The 20293-nt window shown below is 40.4% G+C and overlaps 1 protein-coding gene across 2 annotated transcripts in view; it reads left to right on the top strand.

Annotated features, from left to right (window-relative positions):
- The window catches only part of LOC126855413 (protein krueppel-like), a 99536-nt gene that overhangs the window by 70696 nt on the left and 8547 nt on the right, over positions 1-20293 (top strand). Inside the window, exon 5 of one of the 2 annotated variants that reach the window (XR_007688231.1) lies at positions 1833-1878. The exons of the other annotated variant lie outside the window; for it this stretch is intronic. The gene's annotated coding sequence lies outside the window, so the exon portion shown is untranslated. Of the gene's footprint in view, positions 1-1832; positions 1879-20293 lie in introns of those variants that run through there. 2 annotated transcript variants of the gene reach the window in all.

Here is a 20293-nt window from a genome sequence, read left to right as displayed (position 1 = left end):
TTTATCGCTAATAAAATTGATAAAGATAATGTGATTTTATAATATAAGAAATCACCAGTGAATATATTTGATTAAAAATTTCTATTACACGTATTGACATACTCGATGATTCTACAGAGAATTATCAGTGCTTTTATAAAAAGACCAATTAATTATTTTCAAGATACAGATTTCCAGTTTTTTTTTTTTTTTAATTACTTTAATCATTGAAATCATTGCTATTATATAATATACTGTCAGACGTAGTACTTATTACAATTTAAACTCTGATATTTATTTTTGTCTCTTATATCTTGTTCTCACATTTCATATTTCGAACTTTCCGTCCAAAGGACAATATGCGTATGACTAATCGATCGAATTCTATTAAAAGAGATAAATTTTATATCATCAAGCAGTTTTAGAATTTCTACCAAGACACAAAGTCGATCATCGACCGTACTCCGTATCGTTCGAGTACTCGACGAGAAATGTACCTATAATTACGTATACTTGTTCGTATATTTACATGTAATCAAGTTGATATCTATATATAATTTTGTACAGGCAATCGCGCGATGCGCGGGAATTCGAGCGAATTCGCCAATTAGCAGTGCCAATTTTCCGCGGCGACCAAAACATGCGCGCGCGCAAAAGAAAAAAAAAAGAAAAACAGAAAAACAGAAAAAAATGCAACCATGTCGCGTCCGCTCGAGTTCTCGCGCACGAGAGAACGAGACACGGTACAAAAAAAAATACAAGACCTTAACGCCTACGATTTATAAATGAGTAAACACGGTCTCACGAAGTAATAGATAATAATGTCGGTATATTATTTAGCGAAGTGTATCAGCCACACTTGGCGCACTTGATTGTTTGTCGCGAATGAACACTCGGGCGTTTGCTCGTCGCGAATTATCGGTAATCGTTATTGGCGATTCTCATGAATTTGAAAATCGTGGATCCTCGACAACGATTCCGTATATGAATATTAATGTCGCGTTACAATGTCGTTTAACGCTTGTTACGCAACATTCGGCGCGAATAACCGATCAAGTGGCACTGAACGTATACTATGAAACTGACACTACCTCACCAGACACCTAATATATCTCAACCACAAGACTGATTTTAAATAATATTCCTATAAATAAGATAAAAAGAGAGATAATGGGCAAGAAGAAATAAAAAAAAGAGTGACGATATGCGAATATTATAGAGACAAGTATATCATTCGTACAAATATGATATAAATCGTTTTGTAAGTAATTCGCGCGTCTAGGGAGTAAAATATTAATTGTAACATTATTATTATTACTGCATTGCTGCCAATTTTGAATTCCTATTGTGAATAAGAGAAAGAATCGACGAGAGAGAGAAGAATTCTTTGTATTGTAAGTGTTTACTCGTAATTTCATGCCCCGATCTTTGCAATCACGCATTAATAAACGATTATCGAATGTTCCATGAATTGACTGCTCTGTCAGACTATTTTTATTATTAAATCTCACTGTTTAATCGTTCTCGAGTCTCGTTATTCGGCACCTGCCCTGCACACGATAAGAGTATTCAATTTTGTTATATCGTATTCTAATACATATAATTTAACGAATTATATTAATTTGGAAGATAAATTTATGCTAAAGAATATATATATATATATATATATATATATATATATATATATATAACAGATATAATTTACAGATTTAATTTAGAGCACAGTTACTTAATTTAGCAGCTGTCATAATTTCTCACAAATAGTTTAGAAATGATTTTAACGCAAAGTTAAATTTATAATTCCAAATCCTATTTTATCATGAATTTATTCTAATTTTATTATTTAATTTTAGATTATTCAATATAATTATCATCGCAAATATCCAGGAGAAGAGAAATACTTCATTCGCGAGGATTTCTTCAATATTTCAAAATTTTGCAAATTTCTCGAAGTCATGGATAAAACATTATCACACTAGGGGGATTGTTATATTTCCCGATGGACCATCACATTGGAATAAAATGTCGCGGATGCAAGCACAAAAGCGACAATATTTTCACAACTCATCCGAGGTTGCATCATGGATTCGCTCGTTGATTCAGAAAACGTAGAGAAGAGACATCGCGGGGTAACGAAAGCGGCCGAAGGGGGATGGCTGGAGGGGGCATATACATGGTGAAAAAACCGTTTCCCTCCATCCTCCCCGGCGCGTTTCCTCCCCGATTTAGGAGGACCAGCGCCGACCTGCATTCAGCTGTGCCATTCGGGGCCACCGAGTTTCCAAAATCTAGGATTCCATACACGCGCGATCGAGCGACGGGTGAAGCTGCAGGCGTCGCCGAAGGGCTGAAGAGAGGGGTGGCGCGACCGTGGCACAGTGACACATTATGCCGTAATATGGGGGCACGTGGCAGATGCAGCGGATCGAGTCGGACTGAATCGTCCAAATTCATAGATCGGCAGGAGTCTCTTGAGAAATCCCGCACGTGTAGTTTAATTTTATATTCATTTTTTTTAATTTTTTTTTAATTTTTTTTTGTTAGATTTAAATAATCTATAACGATATTTGTTATTTTTAATATTGCATAGATTCTTATACCGATATTTTCTGCGTTAAACGTATATGTGTCTTATTATTTTCTTTTCGTATATTGTAAAATTTATTTCCAATCAGAAATATTTATTCGATCACATTTGACAAATATCGGTAGAATAATTTTTATTGATTTGACATTTTTTACTTCAATATACATATTGAATTTATAAATATCGATATTAATTTTTTTGTAATATAATATGGACGTTTATACAAAATATTTCTCCTTACGTTTATTTAATTATTTTTTTTTTTATTATATTACATAAGTTATATACGTGTAGGTTTTACATTATTTTAAAATTTATTTTCAATGAGCACTATTATTTTTATTTTATTATTTGCCGCTCATAACGTTTACAATGTAAAATATTTGCAATTCATAATATCAATTTTTAATTTTACCGGTTAACGCTATTGCCAGAACTGTTGCTTCTTAGTTCTTGTAAGAGAAGCGAACGTAAGATGAAAATAAGATACTAAATTCAAAGTGAGGAATCAAGAGGAATCGTCGCTATACTCGTTGCACAACAGTGCTGGCGTATGAGTTTAGTCCCGCAGCATTGGCCCTATTGTTAAAAACTATGCCAACACGTTAAGAAAGTCTGGCAGCACGCGACAAAGCGGACGGACGAGCGGCGTGCGTTTCTTTCGTGGCATTGAGTGCCGTTGAGCTGTTTTGGGGTCAGAATCCGGGAAAACGCGCGGGGTCTATACGTCGCTACCTGAAGTACCGCTACAAATAGGTAAACATACACAAATTCGATTGTGATCATCCCCGCGTGTAATGGCGCGTTTAATTTCGCGACGCAAGATTTATATCTCGCGACGGCTACAAGATAAACAACAACGGCGTTCAAAAATTCGGCGCATTTTGTTGATATCATTTTGTATCATTATTATCGAAATTTCGTTTTGATTTTTATATACTCAATAAATTCTCATCTAAGGAGATACGTCTGATATTGTTTTCGTCGAGTTTTTGCACGCGTTATAAAAATATTGCGGAGTTATATTACCGGAGTTTATAAATCGACGAATATAGAAATCTTCTCCTTGAGTGCCAATAAGATAGCCGCATATGATGATGAGTTCTTCCGAAAAGCAACACAATGAGCGTATCATAAATTTTTCTCGTCGCCTCGACTCGAAGGAAGACGAAACGGGAGAATAATGGCGTGTGCCACGCCACGCGTTTCTGGAAAATAAAAAAGATGCAGGCGGGAAGGAAAAGAGAGGGACGGGCAGGGTTAGCACGCTCCCCCTTTTCCGCTTTTGCCTCAGCCTTCCTTGTTTTTTGTCTTTCTAGTAAAAAAAAAAAAAGCTCCTTTATGGAGGCAAAGCGCGCGTGCTACGCTACCGCGGAGAAGGAAGGCTGAAAGGGATCCTAGACTACTACCGCACCAGTCGGGGGCCTTAGGTGGCCCCTGTCGGTTGACAATGCGCCAATCCGACGGTGCGTCCCAAGAAACGCGATACCATTTACCGGTGAAACCCAAAATTACGTGAAATCCACGACGGGGTGTACGATCCTCGCCTATGTAAAGGGTGACTCACCTGGGGAGGAGTGGGATGGGCTGTTGTACGCCGATTTTGGTAAAGAGCACATATGCGATCGTATAAAGTTATTTAATTTTGTAAATATATAATATTATTAAAAATTCAATTTCTTATAAGTAGAAAGATGAAATTAGAAAATTGGCAATTAATCTAACAATAGCATAGTCGATTCGGGTCGCGGTAATTTCACAATTGTCGTAGCGTTTAGCGCGTCTTGCTTTTTCTCTCCGCATCCCCGCATAAACTCCGAAAAAAAAACAACCTATATTTAAATGGCTCACCACTTTTATGGAAACCGGCTACTCTCGACAACATGTGTCGAGAAAAGAGTCGTCAACTCACTTCCGATATTGCCGCTGTGAACGCTCGATGTCGTTTATCATTTATCTTTATTTCAAACACGAAAGATATGAGAATCTTCAGGCTTACTATCTACCTTCCTGTTGATAAAAGAAATCGTCTTTCCCGGTCTCTTCTAGCGAGCCAGGTATTTGCGGAAGTATCAGAGGAATATCGGCTCGAATTCGGTCGACCCGGCACACGGCGCCCCGCAATATATTTCCAAAACTCGTTTTCCACAAATCGGGGAGGGGTGGGGAGGGGCGGGGGGGAAGGGGAAGAAGGGACAATAAGCTCATCCGTGTGGCCAGCTCTCGAGTCCTAATTATACAGCACACGCCAAATAAATGGGCCCTCGTTCCTCGAAGCACCGTTGGCTCTCGAGACACGACTGCTCGATTCTCGCGGCGGCGCGCGTCCATCCGATCAAGGCGCCATATGGCGAATCCTTTTGCCACCGCTTAAAAAATCGCTGGGTATTAAACCCGGAGATGGTCGAAAAATTTTTCGTCGCGGAGGAGCAGCAGGTGCTTCCGACAACGAAGGCGGCTAACGTACGAAAATAGTCTCTATTACATTTATCGTTGTTAAAAAATAATCATAGAGACAGAGATTTCATTTTTACTTCTTTCTTGTTTTGCACAACTGGAGATGCTTCTTCAACCGATACATCTCGACTTGACAGATAAATTTTTTTTTAACCCGCGATAAAATTTGCCAAGAAAGATTAACGCGAACCAAAAACGTACAACGCGCTCGTATTAAATATATTAATAGCGATCGATTTATATAAATGGTGTCCCCGCGAGACACTTTCCATCCGAGACTATTCGAGTTTTCACCTGCTTTCCTCTATCCTTACGTCTGCGCGGGACTTATCGGCCTGTCATCTTATCCCGCTAATGCCCGGCGAAACTTATCTTTTCGAATGACAGGTGCCACGAAATAGTTAGTAGTCTTTCGAGAGATCTACCGAAACTAAAACGCGGAGCATTAAATGAATTCGTTCGTAAGTGGTCGACTGTAAAATGGTCGAACCAAATATATCCGGAGAACTTCTCTCTCCAAAGGGGGCTAATAATATACGAAACGAACGCTTCCCTAAAATGCATTGGCATCTTAGTAATTCTGTTGTAGCTGTTTATATCGACGCGTTTCCCTGAGACACGAAAATAGCACACAAATATGACGCAATAATTTTTACTCGGGATCGACGATTGATACAATTTTACACGTGCGTTTATTCCAGTCATAAATTCTAAAAATAAAATTTTGCGCCTTCATTGACACGTTTGATCTTAAATAAATTGAAACATGATTGCAATAAAAATTAAAATTACTACATTTCGATTGACCTTTTATCGATAGACAAGAGAGAGAGGACAAAAAATTAATATGACAAACTATGGCTATAGTACAAAACAGGCTTCAGGATATACACGTTGTACATTATCACCAGAGCGCATCATATTTCATATAATGTACTTTATCAATTTTTCACGATAAAAGGACTATAATTTTAATAGTCAGCGACAGTCATTTCAGACTGTTTTCAGGATTATCGATCAAATTTCTCTCTACTTGTGCAGAGAGGTTGTCGTAATGCTAAGATGTCGATGGCTCTGCGGCATCGAATTGAACTATCCCCGAAGAACAGCCCCCTAAACGCAAGAGAGGTGCAACGAGTTAGCTAAGCAGTCACGTAGCCACAAAAAGTGGCATCGGTTGCCACTAGGTTAGACATAAAAGTAATCCCTGCCGTCGTAAAGAGAAAGATTCGAACGATCCGAGGGCTCGGTTCGCGTTTAGGTGACATTGGGGGAGCGGGGAGGGGGAGGGGGTTGCCGAGCCCCACGAGGCCCACCCCCGTAAGAGCAACGCTTACGCGATTGTAACATCGCTATGCCGACACCGATGCGCTTTAAGGAGCATTTTTCCCTCAAAAGAGTAGCGTTATGTGATGCGATAAAAGTGGCCTTGTCCGAGTTTTACCGAGTTTATCGCGAGCATATCCGCGTGACCTCGGTTCGTTCATTCCAATTCAGTTTGTTTTAGTTTATTTCAATTGTATATATAAAGATTTTCTACAAAATTCTTTGAAACTATTTCTTTTTTAGCTACAAATAATTATGAAAAAAAGTGAAAAAAAGACATCTACTTTATATATTACATTTCTTATTTGCATTGTCTGATCCTGGTTTTTCTCTTTGTATCCTTAACCCACTCTTAGCGAACCTGTTATCGCTAGTATTAAACGGATTCCAGGCTACGGGAATGGCAAAAGGGTATTATTAGAGGGATCCGGTCAAAGGGAATGCAAAGGAATAAGAAGGCCGGCGAGGAGGTAGAAGGGCGCTACGCCGAAAGCATATTCCGGAAGAAACCGTGACCGGGCCTCTGAAATATGCATCGACTTACCAGCCGAGAGAGAGTGGTATTCCAAAGTACTACCGACCCTTTTCCGAGAATATACGAGCGTACGATCGGAGCTTCATATTTCCTGATTTGGGGGTGAATTTAACTCTGGCTCGATATCGTCTGCGCAGAAAGGACACGTATCTACCTACCTACGTTTCATATCTGTCTACATATATTGTAGATTGTCGCGTACAAAGGCCCGTATGTATCTTCGAAGGAAATGCAGATAAAAGGTCGAAAAGGAAAAGTTTCCCTACGTCTTCATATTTCAGCGATAACAAGCAGCAAAACATATGCTTAGCCATCGAAGCGTAAGCTTCAACTTGACTTACGCGATCTTAATCCATCCCAAGATCGGTCCAATTTTTAGAAACTTATAATTTGAAAGTTTAATTTAAGATGTTATTAAATTGAAATTTACTTGAAATCAATAAAAAAAAAAAAAAAAAATTAATTTGGGAGACAAATTAGTTTTTATTTTCAATAGCTAGTTTGACAGTTCTCTTCCATGGCTGAATCTTTTTATTAAAAATAAATCGACAGGAGATTAGAGGTGTAATTTAGATGTACACATCAATATACACGTGCTTGTCTCGGCATCCGTGCATTTCGCGATTCTTTACCGAAAATCTTCGTAAGATGTTGCATCGCTTTCCCTTGTAATCTACTCAGGTTCGCGAGAGGGATGATTCGGACCAGCGAATTTCTACGTACGAGCGAACAGACGGATGGACGGACGGACGGACGGACGGACGGACGGACGAACGAACGAACGAACGAGCGGACGGGGTAGAGAGTTGCTATAGAAACACTAATTCCGTCTCTGTCGCACCCGCGCCACACCGCGCGCGGCGATTCTTGCGACCGGGGGAAGAAAAAATAGCGAGGGTGAAAAACCTGGGGGTGACTCAAATAAAAAAACGGATCAATATTAACTCTTTTTTCAGGGGCGGATGGGCCAACGAGTGGGGGACGCTTCGACAACCCCGCCGCGTCCCGTTCTCCTCCTCGTGGCCCTTCGTGCTGCTTCTCTCGATGTCTCTCTATCTTTTTTGTTCTTTCTCTCCAGCTCCCTTTTTCTCGTGTCTCTCAACATCCTTCTTTCATCCTTCGAACCCATCGTCTCTTCCTCTCACCCTCGAGTTCCCCGTCCGATCTTCTCGCGAGCGAGCGACGAATGCTTAAGGAGAAACGCGAAATTAGTTGCCTCGAATCGACAAGATCCGCGTAAGCGATTGAGAGACGCGATTGTGAGACACTTTAAATGCGTTGCACCTGTTACTTCGAGTCGTGCGAAAACTCGAGGGATGGCCTTCAAAGCACACGCGATGTTACGATGCATTGACCTGGTTACTTAAACAAGGGTTCGAATTATTCTGAGCAAATGCATGTCAAAGCGTTGTGGCGTGGGTAGCATCAAAACAGCGCAAGATGAATGAAGTTAACAGAAGGGTGCATCGCGCGGTTTTGCTCATAAAATTAATTAATTTAATCGATAATCCGAAATATAAGTATAAAAGTTGTGACGAAAATAATATCTTTATTTAGCCAAAAGGTCGTTTAACAATATTCCCTAATGTCATTTACTCTGGTGCATGTACCCTGCACTTTTACTATCGTATAGATTTCGAGCGATGAGGAATCACGATATAATGCAGTCGAGTATCGAGGTACTCGACAAAGATTGATGTACCGATATTCATTGGACGGACAACGCACGTGCGAGGTTTTAGCAATTTAATATCGATCAGCTTTTATATGTCCCCTATATATTTCTGATTAAAATATCAAAAAATTTCAGACATTTTCATTTAAATATAAAAAAAATTATCATTTTTTACAATATTCACATTTACTACTTCTATAATAGGCTGTACATATATTAATATATGATAAACATTTTTTTATTATTATTTATTCGTTTAGTAATAATTACGTTGCACCTCTCTTCGTGATCTTCTTTACGAAAAAAAAAAGAAGAATTGCGCGATCGTGGCCGAGTTTCCCGAAGTCATCGAATGCGTCCTTGACTTCCGGCCGACCCTTTGTAACCCTTCTTTGCATTCAGTGGCCTCGAAAGTCTACCCTTTACCCTCCGGAGCCCTCGCTCACCAATATGACCGGAGGAACCCCAAACAGGCATTTCCATGGTTACGCGCAATTACCAGGGTTGACCAACGACTAACTACCTTCCTTTGAGTTTCCACCTTGAGGACCGATGCGACATGAGCAAATCGGTCAGGGGTTTCGAAATCGAACGATGGGGTTCGTCGAAAAAAAAAAATAAATAAATAAATAAATATATGCAGAAGACGAACGACAACGTGACCCAATATGCAGTAAATTCGCAGAGTCGCGAGTAGCCTGGTTTTGATCTATTTCCTTACGGCTAGCCAGGATCATCCCTTTTATGAATCACATTTATAAGAATGCCGCGATGGTTTTTCGATAACATCATCCCATAACATATGAATTTTATTTCTTCTCTATCATGCTTGAAAAGATTTTTACAAGATGTATCGATTATCAGGCCACCGTATATATCAAATAATTATAATCTTTTCACATATTTGATTTATAATATTTGATATTATATATTTAATATTTTATTATATAATTGAAGCACATCAGAAAAATCAAATGTATTGTCCTTTTCACAATATTTAATTTAAAAAAGCATATTAAATTTTTGACAATTTAAAATATTAAATTATTATATTCTTTAAACGCGTTATAATTAACAATTACTATCTACAAAGTTATATAATATTCTACTGCACGTGTGCGTTTCGAGAAAATTTCTTAAACATAAAAGTATAAACCTATTTACGTTTATCATTATCGCTAATGTAAATTCGATTTATTCAATTACATTCCCTTTATGTCTTTGTCAAGCCGACGCAACAGCATATTCGCGATATAGATAGTGCTAAGTCGTTCTTTTCCATGCAACGGACAATAGCGTTCCAGCTCATACATACTGACAGTACCATTGAATTGTTCGCGCACCGCCCCATATACGTACATGCATATATGTATAGCTGGCGGGCCGCATAGAAAAAAAAAAAAAATCAATGGCATCGATTCCATCGGCACGCACGGGCCCATTCAAGTTCAAGGCCAGCAATCGTCCCGAAATCGGTGACGCTATATATAAACGAGCATACGGCACGCACGCTTACAAATTCCATCCATATGAATCGCGACTCGTATGAAATCGTATGTAAATTCAAGCTCCGTAAACCAAATAAAAAAATATTTTAATTCGCGATCTTTTTATTGCTATCATCAATAAATAATCTTCTAATTTTTTAATCTTATATATATATATATGTCAAACGATCATTCATTAAGTTTTGTAAAAATTCGAAATTGAAGCATTGCAAAAATTTCGAGAATTTTTATCCATCTTTAAAAATGCATTCCGCAGATTCGTGCCTTTACGCTTCCTCGTTATACGCACACGTCAGTCGTCTTGCTTTTTTTACGCGATTTCGAGAACCGGGGCGCGCATTCACAATGGAAGATTTGTATAGCGGATACTTTATCATTCGCGGTCGGGCATCACTGACTGATTTGCATAATAGTGGCCGGTACGGAGTCATGCAAGTCCAGTGCGTATGCAGATACCATAGTTAAAAGATTTATGCAGCGTATCGGTTGCGAACCGCGCATCGCGAACAAATTGCGTGCAAATCGTACTATTTTTTGTCGACGTGAAAATCGGGATATGAAACAAAGTCAAATCTCGAAAAATTGATTAGATCGAATTCATTATCCCTCTTCTTGTAAAGTTTAAATTTTCTACATAAAATAATTAGAAATTAATGAATAACGAATATAATGGAAATATTTATATAAATGAATATGTACGTATCTTCCATATTGCAATTTTAATATTTTTAATAGTTTTTAATATTTTATTGCTTTATTTAATTTTTTGCAGCCCAAAACCGGGGGAAATCACTCGCGTACTCGAGCGTTCGGAATCCGATTAATTCCAGAGAGAAAAGCGAGCCCGTGGAAGGAATCGATCGTTATTCTGGCATAATTAATGATATGCAAACGACATAAACGAATCAGGAGAATGATTTATTCGCGCTGAGCAGTGAGCAGATATAAAGCCAATTTCTTCACCGCACTCACGCTCCATAATTTCCAGATTAATCCGGTAATTGTGAGCGTGCCAATCGTGACCGATCTCATCAAGACGTCTTCTTTTAAGATCATGATAAATCGTTCGCGACAAGTTGGTTGCCGATTTAAATTATTCGCAATTATGTCGATAAAATCAATTCGTGTATTTGTTAATAAGATCAAAGATCTATATATAAAGAGATTCACGCCCAAATCAAAATTTCGATTAATAAATTAATGCCGCTGTGCATTTTTCAATTCTTTTCTCTATCAAATTAACCTCATTGTCGCGATCTTGCCGACACAAAAAGAGGCAAAGAAAAAAGAAAAAACATGAAGAAGGTGCGGATACGACGTCGCGCGAGACTGTAATTGCCTTTATCGAATTAAATAAAAAAAAAAAAAAAGGATGGAGCGCAAGGACAAAGGAGGATGAAAGCGAGGCGAGGAAGAGAAAAAGAGAGAAGACAACAGGAAGAAGCCGTCGAGACCATCCTGCGAATCCAGACCTTCCTGAGAATCTCCCTCCTCCTGCCCCCCTCATCCCCCGACAACAATGAAGGGTAGTTGTAGTCGTCGCATCACGCGCCGGCTAACCCGCGCGGCATATCATTACCCCTTCACCCCTCGTACCCCCATCGTCTTTCCACCCCTCCCCTCCCTTCCCCCTTTCACCCGTCTCGTCCTCCTTTTCCTCCTTCTCCTCCTCTTCCTCCTCTATCCCTCGTCCCGGTCTCTTCACCCTTCCATCTTCTCCGGTAGCAACCCTACGCGCTTCGATTCGCGCGGGGCAGCGATCCCTCCGTCACCCCCATCGACCCTCGCCGCTTCGCAGTGGGGGCAATATGGCCGCTCTTGCTCGCTGGATACATTACGGGCCGCGTTGCTTAATTACGCAAGATACTTTTCTTTTCGATGGGAGAAGAAAGGGGGAGCGCGCGCATCCGCGTGCCTCCCCTCCCGGTCCGAAGACGCGCATCGCTGAAAGCGTAAGAGGGTAGCGAGGTCAAGAGGGGTGTCTTCTCCCCCACTCGCACATACTTTAGTTTTTTTTTTTTTTCCTTTCTTTTTCTCTGCGCTCTCCCTCGATGGACAAGGTAAGACGCGACCGTCACGAAGAAAGATGCGGCGAAAGATTAACGGGGACTCTGATCGAAAGGACGGAGATATAGATGGAATGGTTGTTCACTCACAGGAGTCAATAGTTAAATTCGTTTTGCAATAACGAAATATCTCACAAAGTCAAATAATTTGAAGGATAATTATATAAAATAATGAGCTTTTTTTTAACACTTTTAATCGTCTTGTAAAAGAAGCGAACAACTGCATGCAATTGCGTGGACGAAAAAAAAGACAGTTAAAAAAATCGGTCACGGTTCGATGTCCTACTTTTTACTCGATGCGATATTTTTATTTAAATGTGTCGTCGCCGCGAGGACGATTAATCAACCCTTTAATCACTGGATTGCCGTCGGTGCGACGGGTAACCTGGTACCACCCTGGGCCCGCGCATAATACACGCATAATCTACGCTCTCGCGGGACGCCCGAGACTCGTGGCTGCCAAACGCCACGCATACGGCCCGACATTAATCAACCGCCCATCAAAAAAAAAATCCATAACTCATCAACTATTTAGATCACATTCTGTCATATTCCGCCGTCCGATCTCGCGCACACCAACGAGCTCGTAAACGCGAGAAAAGGCCACGTCGCTGAAAAACAAGCAAAGATTAAAAATTAATATTGCAATTTCCTGCCGCGACGGTGTCTCCAGTGTTCTTTGGGAAAAGTGTTCTTTCTGCGATGGCAGAAGCAGGAGGAAGGACGGACGCATTCGCGACGACGTTAGAGAGCGGACGTAAAGTATAAAAAATAATGTGCGCGTAAAAAGGCTACGCCCGCTCTCGGGGCGGAAAAGGGTATCGCGCATGTACACCAGCGAAGAAGTTCATGGGTTTAAGTAAAGGGACATGAATAATAGAAAGAGAGAAGAGAAAAAGCAATGTAAGGCGGAACGAGGTCAAACGAGAAGCCATTAACAGACTCTACACAAGGTAGATAGGAAGGTGTCCGAGAATTCAAGGTTCGCCATAGGACGTGTCGCATATCCTGCTTTTCCATTTGTTCGTTAACCCTTTAACCGGCTTTTAGATCAAGCCCTTCCAGTTTTCGGAAGGGCTATTATCGCATGGAAGTTTCTTTGCGAAAGCATCTTTGTTTCGTGCAAAATGAACGATATTTTATTATCTAAATTTCAATAAAATAAATATTTAATTTATATGTAAATTAATAAAATAAATATTTTATATATTTTTATACTTTAAGATAATATTTATTAATTTTATTTTAATATTCGGATAATAAAAAATTAATCTTTTTTTCAAACCGTTGCATTTTACGTTTATATGTTATATTTATTTTATTGATTCTGACAATTTTTTTAACTCGTTTGTTTATTCCTGCATCTGCCATGAACAAGACAAAACAATTTATTTTTATTTTTGTACTCGATATTGTTAATTCGTTTGTTGTTGCTTTTTATATCTATAACAACTGTTTTGTATATTGCATCGAGTAAATAAATGTCCAGAATTTCGAGGGATCCACGGTAATTCGAATCTCACAAATTGGAATCTAAAATCGATTGGGGTGGAAGCGTGGGATACGCAATTACAGACTACACCGGATCGAAATGCTATTCGTGACTAGTTCTCTCAGCCTGCAGATGAAAAAGGCGTGTAAACTTTTTTTCCAACATAAATTCATAATACACGTGTTCATTTAAGAAAAAATTGTCTCTCTTGTCTTCTTTCAATCAGAAAACAAACATCAATAGTTGGTTTCAAAAAATAATTTTATTAAAAAATTAATCTTTATAAGAATTTTTCTATAATATATTGATATCTCTAAAATTCTTATAAATATACACTACATATAAAACTGTGTTATCGAAATCATCTAAAAAACACGGGTCGTCGAACTCTTTCCTAGAACAGAAGTACAAGGAGCGATACGAGGCGAAAGGATTCTCGTCCCTTTTATCCACGGACCCACGGATCTGTGCCACCGGAGGGGTTGAAAAAAAATGGGTTGGGTGATGGTGGGTGAGTCACTACTATCGGCTGGGGTGATAGCGCCTAGGGTGGGTGCAGACTTTTTATCTACAGGGATTTGCAGAGCGAGCCTAGGTCCGGTTGCACCCTCGTATCTAACCCTAGCCGGCAGTACGACGATCGACCCGCAAGGAAAGAGAAAGGGAGATAGAAAGAATAGCGGAAATTATTCATGAGATGCGCGCATGAGGTGCACGTATATTAAGGCGAGATCGGCTCGCGATGAATCCGTGAAAGATTAAATCGAGACATTTGTTCTGAGAATAATCGCATTCCTTGTGCATGTGACACCCAAAAACGTTACACGATATTCTTACGTTTTTACTGTAATCTTTAATTATACGATATGTCGTAATTGAAATGTGATTGGAGTTGTTTCCCAATACGCCACTTTGCTAATGCATTGAAAAATCGATATAAAGATTACATAACGAAGAATAAAACTCCCGCCGTCAATTCTCAAAATTGTTCCCTAAGAACGAACCATTGATTCGCGTAAGTTACATCGTGTATAAATACATCGAATTTAAACACGGTCGAAATTAAGACGGGATTAAAGCTAAGTGCGGCGAAAGAAAATTATCCCATCCGGAAGAGGATCCTGTTGAAGGCGTTTTTCGCGCGGAACCTTCCACCGGCGAAATTATCAAGACGAGAATCCCGCCTGTAATCGCGGAAGAGGGTAGGAAATAAAGAGAATCAGAAGAATAGCCTCGTAAGGTCTGGCCTCAACCACTCGCTGACCCAGCACGGCCGTCGCGTGTTCGCTCCCGCGAAGAGGCGGCTTCCTCTTCGGCCGGGCCAATTGCCAGGAGGAATAAAATTTGGATGAGTAACGAGCCACCGGGGGCGGTGGCGGTGCCGTTTAACATTTCGTAATCAGGGCGCGCGTCGTCGCGAGAAGCGGGAGAGTATGGGTAGAAAGATACGGGACCCGTTCTCTCTCGTACTATTTTCTCGGAACTCCGTTCTCAGCATAAAAAAAAAAGAAAGAGAGAGAAAAGAAGAAATAAGCGCATTCCTCTCTCTCTTTTCCTTTCACCCTCACGATATTTCTTATTCGCCACCCTACACCCCGTACGGCCAGGGCCGTTAACGTCAACGGTGAAGCCCCGCGCTCGCCTCGCAAAGTAATTTCGCTTAAAAACGTAATTAGTGTGCGTCGAGATGGGGTTGAGGAAAAAAAATCGTTAGGGGTAGCCGAGTTTTTTTTTCATAGCCTGGGGTGCGGATCGGGATGCGGGTCGGGGTGCGGTAGTGCGTTGCGCGAGGGTGCCCTCCGGTATGAAGTAAGACTGTCTGCTCGCTCTCCCGCTTGGGGTTCCACCCTCGACCCCGCGCTCCATTCTTCGTCGGCATGGATCTCTCTCTCTCTCTCTCTCTCTCTCTCTCCTTTCTCTTTCTTGCTTTCTTCTCTTTTTCTCTCGATGAAATCTTCGGGGTGGACTTCTCGAGTGGAACGCCGCACGGAGTAACTCGGTCGTGGGCCGTATCGAGCTGCGTCTCCTCGCTGTGCCGTAAGAAAGTTGAAAGGATAAAGGATAAAGGAGGGAGGACGGAGAGAAGAGACGGCGGAGTCGTCCGGAATCGGAAAGTATAGATTGATAGCCGAGGAGAAGAAAAAGAAGCAAAGAGAAGGCGAGGTCGACGGATTTTTCAATTCAAAATGACCATCGTTATTCTTTATCTCGAATGCTTGCGAGTTCAAGATTCTGTTTTACGCGTTTAAAGAAATGCAGAATGATCTGCTTGAGGTGATGCTGCAACTGAAGTTTGACTTTATATTATATATATGCATAGTATTAATATAAGATATTTTTCATCTTATCACACAGATTTTATATCTGCTCGAACATTCTTTTACAAGATGCTAACAGGAAATTAATTGATGTCAATTTATTTATTATAAATATTCTATTTGGTTTTTTTAAAATAAAATCAAGAATATTGCATATGCATATTATTACGTAATGATGTAAATTTGATCGTACTATCGTGGTACAACTGTCGGCTTACATATGCGATTTATATACGTTCGCTGCTACTTTTCTGACTGGCGGTCTACGGACAAAGGCACGCGGGTCACGTAAAACGCGCGGCGCGACTACGCGTCTCACATGTCATTGAATGAATCAGCTGTTCGTTGCGTAACGCGACTCACACGACTCGCGCGCCTCGTGTGACTAAGCGAATCATATGCTACCACGTATAGTTGACCTATCCTACTTTACTTTTACTTTAGACTACTTTACTTTAGAGCTACCTATAGTATTGCTGCGAGTATAGTTGACCTATTCACGAAGAGTTTAAAGTTAGAATTATGAACTTCTTTTTAAGCGCGCTTATAAAGCTACGTTTTAACTTGTGAATAAATTATTGTCTAAAGCAGAAAGAATTATTAGAGATAGATAGCAATATTTTTTTTATGAAATTTGTTAGAGCAAACATTATTAATAACAAGACGCATCATGTATCTCAATCACGCGTACAGATGATTTTTTAGAAATATATAAAATTTGCGTGGGCGTGAATACTCTTTAACGTCCTTCTTACAACGCCCCGAACGTTATACGGTTGTGTCAGCCCCCGTGACACCCTCTCTCGATCGAGTGCAGATCGATTTGACACAAAAAGCCAGATTCACCGCGAAATCCCCCACGCCTACTTGAAAGCCATTCCGCAATCATTTTCGTGACCTGTTATCGTTGCTGCGACGCGTGTCGGTGATACTAATCTAGCGCGTTCGACATAAGTCTCGCGGATATACATATGTTGTACATCCGATGAGCCGACAGTTCCTTTACCAGAGAACTTTTTCTTTTCTCGTCTACGAACGAATTCAATTATCGCGATGGCGCGCGCGTCCGTCGGCGTCGTTAGAAGTTCATTATACTTTATGCGTCACCTGCCTCCCTCTTTATCTCTTTTTATGAGAGCATACGGAATGGAAGAGACGCGGTATATAACAAAAGAAAATAAATTTTCGGTAAAAGCAAAGTGCTACGGGCTCCGGCATAAACACCCCGTCGAGCGTGTAACACCTGAGGCCAGGACTTATGCGCTTGTCTACATTAGAGAGAGAAAGATAGATAGATAGATAAAAAGAAAGAAAGAGAGAGAGAAGACATCCCCTAGTTTTAATATCGGATTTGGATACGCGCTCATATTTTTTTTTTACTTCTAAAATGTAATTCACATGCAGGTTGATATTAAAAATATTACTAGTATTTAAAGTTTGATGTTTATAATTGAATGCATCATTTAATACAAAAATTAATAATACAAAATATAAATTATGTATTATTCTAAAAAAACAATTTTTTATCTTTGGAAATAGAACGAGCCTTTAAACTCATTCGTGTTTTTTGTCTTAAGCCTTGCTGCTTGAAAAACATTCGATGAATATATATATATATATATATATATATATATATATATATATAATATATCTGTCGTTGAGCGGATCTCGATACCATCTCGAGGCCATTATTTATTGTTCTGTTTGTATACAATGTCACAAGTTGGCGTGTTTATGATTGCAACGTCATCATTTGTTATTATCAGTCTTAATATTTGTTATTGTCAGTCTTACTTATTATCAATATTCACTGTCAGTTACTATCAACCCATCGATATGGAAAGGTCTCGCTAATACACAGACGTATTCCTTGCATTAAAAACATGTGCTGAAAACGCTTCTATTGCAACAAATTAACGATGTCTTAATCAAATGTACGCATACTTAACTAATATTTAAAATTAATTTTGTAAAAATCAAAGCTCTATATAAAAAAATTTTATTATGCAATTTTGTTTTATTTTTTCTTATTTGAAGAATCAGCCTCTTGCCAGTTGTATTACGGATGACTTTGTATATATATATGACGAAAAGGAAAGAAGTGTGGCGGGCGAAGAGGAAGGGAAAAGAAGCAAAGAGAAACGAGCTGATTTGAAGCGGGCACGATGTTTAATTCAACGAAACCAAAGACACGCCTCGGCAACTACGGGGCGAGCCTCGCCATCGACCTCGAGGAAAACCCTGATGGAGCTCTGCGCGCGTTATTCCTTTCGTCTTTCCTTAAATCCCTCCGGTAATTGCTTCCCTCTTACGATTTGCGGTTCGAGCTTGTGCGCTTTTAGGGTAGTCGAGTTGGCGAATGGCCGGTCACACCGGTAGTGAACGGCTAGATAAAACGCTAATCAGAAATTTGTGCGCTCTCAAGAGCGGGTTGCCAAAAGCAGTGCCATCATATCCAGTATACTGTTCGAATGAATCTCTTGCTTGCGAATTATCTGGGACGATAAATCACAAAACGACTCGACTTAATTCTCAGACATATCGTAGCTCAATATCTGCCAAGAGCAACTACATTTTCTCCTTATACTCTCGAATACATTTCCGTTTTATTCTTGCTTTATTTGCAGAGAATTTTCGTTACAACGTTATTATTCTTGCGAACGAGCCAATATCCCAGACACTGATAAAAAGTAAATTGCATAAGCAGCCTGGCAACGATTCGAGAAACCGCGAATAATTCGCGAAACGCGCCATCGCTACGACAAGCCTGCCATTTTGTCTCGAATGCAGCAATTACCGAGATTGCATTGCGACACTCAGCTTGCAGTGCGCATGTCCTCGAGGGTAAAAAAGGGTTAAAGGGCTTCCCCTCCCTTATAGCGGGCAGGTCTTCGCGTTGGTCCTCAAACGCGCATTCGCTTCCCGCATACATGGGATTGTTGGAACACGCGCGTAATTCACGCACGTACTCATATCACGATACGCACCCCGCACCTGAGCTTGACGGGAAAAGCGCGTTACGCGGATTTTCGACCGCGGTGTTGGCACGCGTATTTTTCATCAAGCCCTCCCCCTCACCTTCTCACCCCTCGTTTTTGCCGGGAGGCTCACCCCGCGCGACGCACATCCACCCTCGGGCGCGCGCAACCCTTTTTTTTTTTTTTCTATCGTCGTCGAGCGATAAAAAGCGATCCGGGTGGCGAGGGGATGGTCGCGTGCGCGACTGTTTTCATGCCGCGGCGAGACGTAACAAAACAGGCTCGTGGAACAAGCGCAAGAAAAAGTTCACGGAGAGCCGAGACAATGACGCCGGCGCAGCTGGTTAAATGAGGAAGGGTTGCCGATTAGCATAAAAGGGACCACACGATTACACGGACGCGAGCGGGGCGGAATCGGATCATGCCGGTTTGGGCTGGCTGGGCGAACCGATAGGCGTTTTTGCTCGCTGAAATTACGTCTCTACGTGGCAGCGAGCGGCTTGCGGCTCCTGCACAATGTGTCATACGAATGAAAATGAGACAGGCATTCTTGTAGCTTAGACGGGACAGGGGCAGAGGCATTTGTTTTTCCCAGCAAACGCACGAAAGAAAAATATGTTCTACGTTTTACACGAATGATAGTTTGCTTTCATTACGAAGCGATTGCCTGATATGTTTGTTTGAAAGTAAAATCAGCCTCGCAGAGGCTGATGAGATTACTTTTATAATTTTTTATAAATTATTATTTTTATATACAAAAATATGCTTTAAATAATTTTATTAATTTTTTTTAAAAGCATTTTTTTACGATGTAATTTAATATGTTAAAAATTAATATTTTATGTATTAAAGTTAGTATTATGTGATAAATTTTTACATAGATTTAAAAAAAATGCACACCCAAAATCATAGTTATGCGAATCTATATGCAAGCTGCAAAGCAATCGTACATTTAAGCGGTTCACCAATAATCGATATACTCGGTGGTAAAATAGACTCGTTACTACAATAGCTGAAATTATTTACCCGAAAAGCGCCGAAAATCACTCCTCCATACTCGTAGAAGATAAATCAAACGATGAAAGATATGTATGTGTGTGTACGGCGCCGGGTGCGCATGCCATCGAAAATAGTGAAGAGGGTAACCGAAAAATTGTCGATGGAGTTATAAAAGTAGATTCTGCGGCCTCTTTCGGCGCCCCCTGATGCCCCCTCGTACCCCATCAGGTCGCAAAAAGCGGACGCGCGGGGTAGCCAGCCCCGAGAAGCGCGAACAACAATACATTATTTATACGTCGTTCGGATGACATTGTGTCGGCACGCGCGCCTCTCTTTTGATATGACAGTTTAATTAATTTTAGCGCTTTAAGCA

Source organism: Cataglyphis hispanica, chromosome 16 (assembly GCF_021464435.1).
Source record: "Cataglyphis hispanica isolate Lineage 1 chromosome 16, ULB_Chis1_1.0, whole genome shotgun sequence".
NCBI classification, from domain to species: Eukaryota; Metazoa; Arthropoda; class Insecta; order Hymenoptera; family Formicidae; genus Cataglyphis; species Cataglyphis hispanica.
The sequence above is the reverse complement of the archived record's forward strand: the minus strand, read 5'-3'. Positions and strand labels throughout refer to the sequence as shown.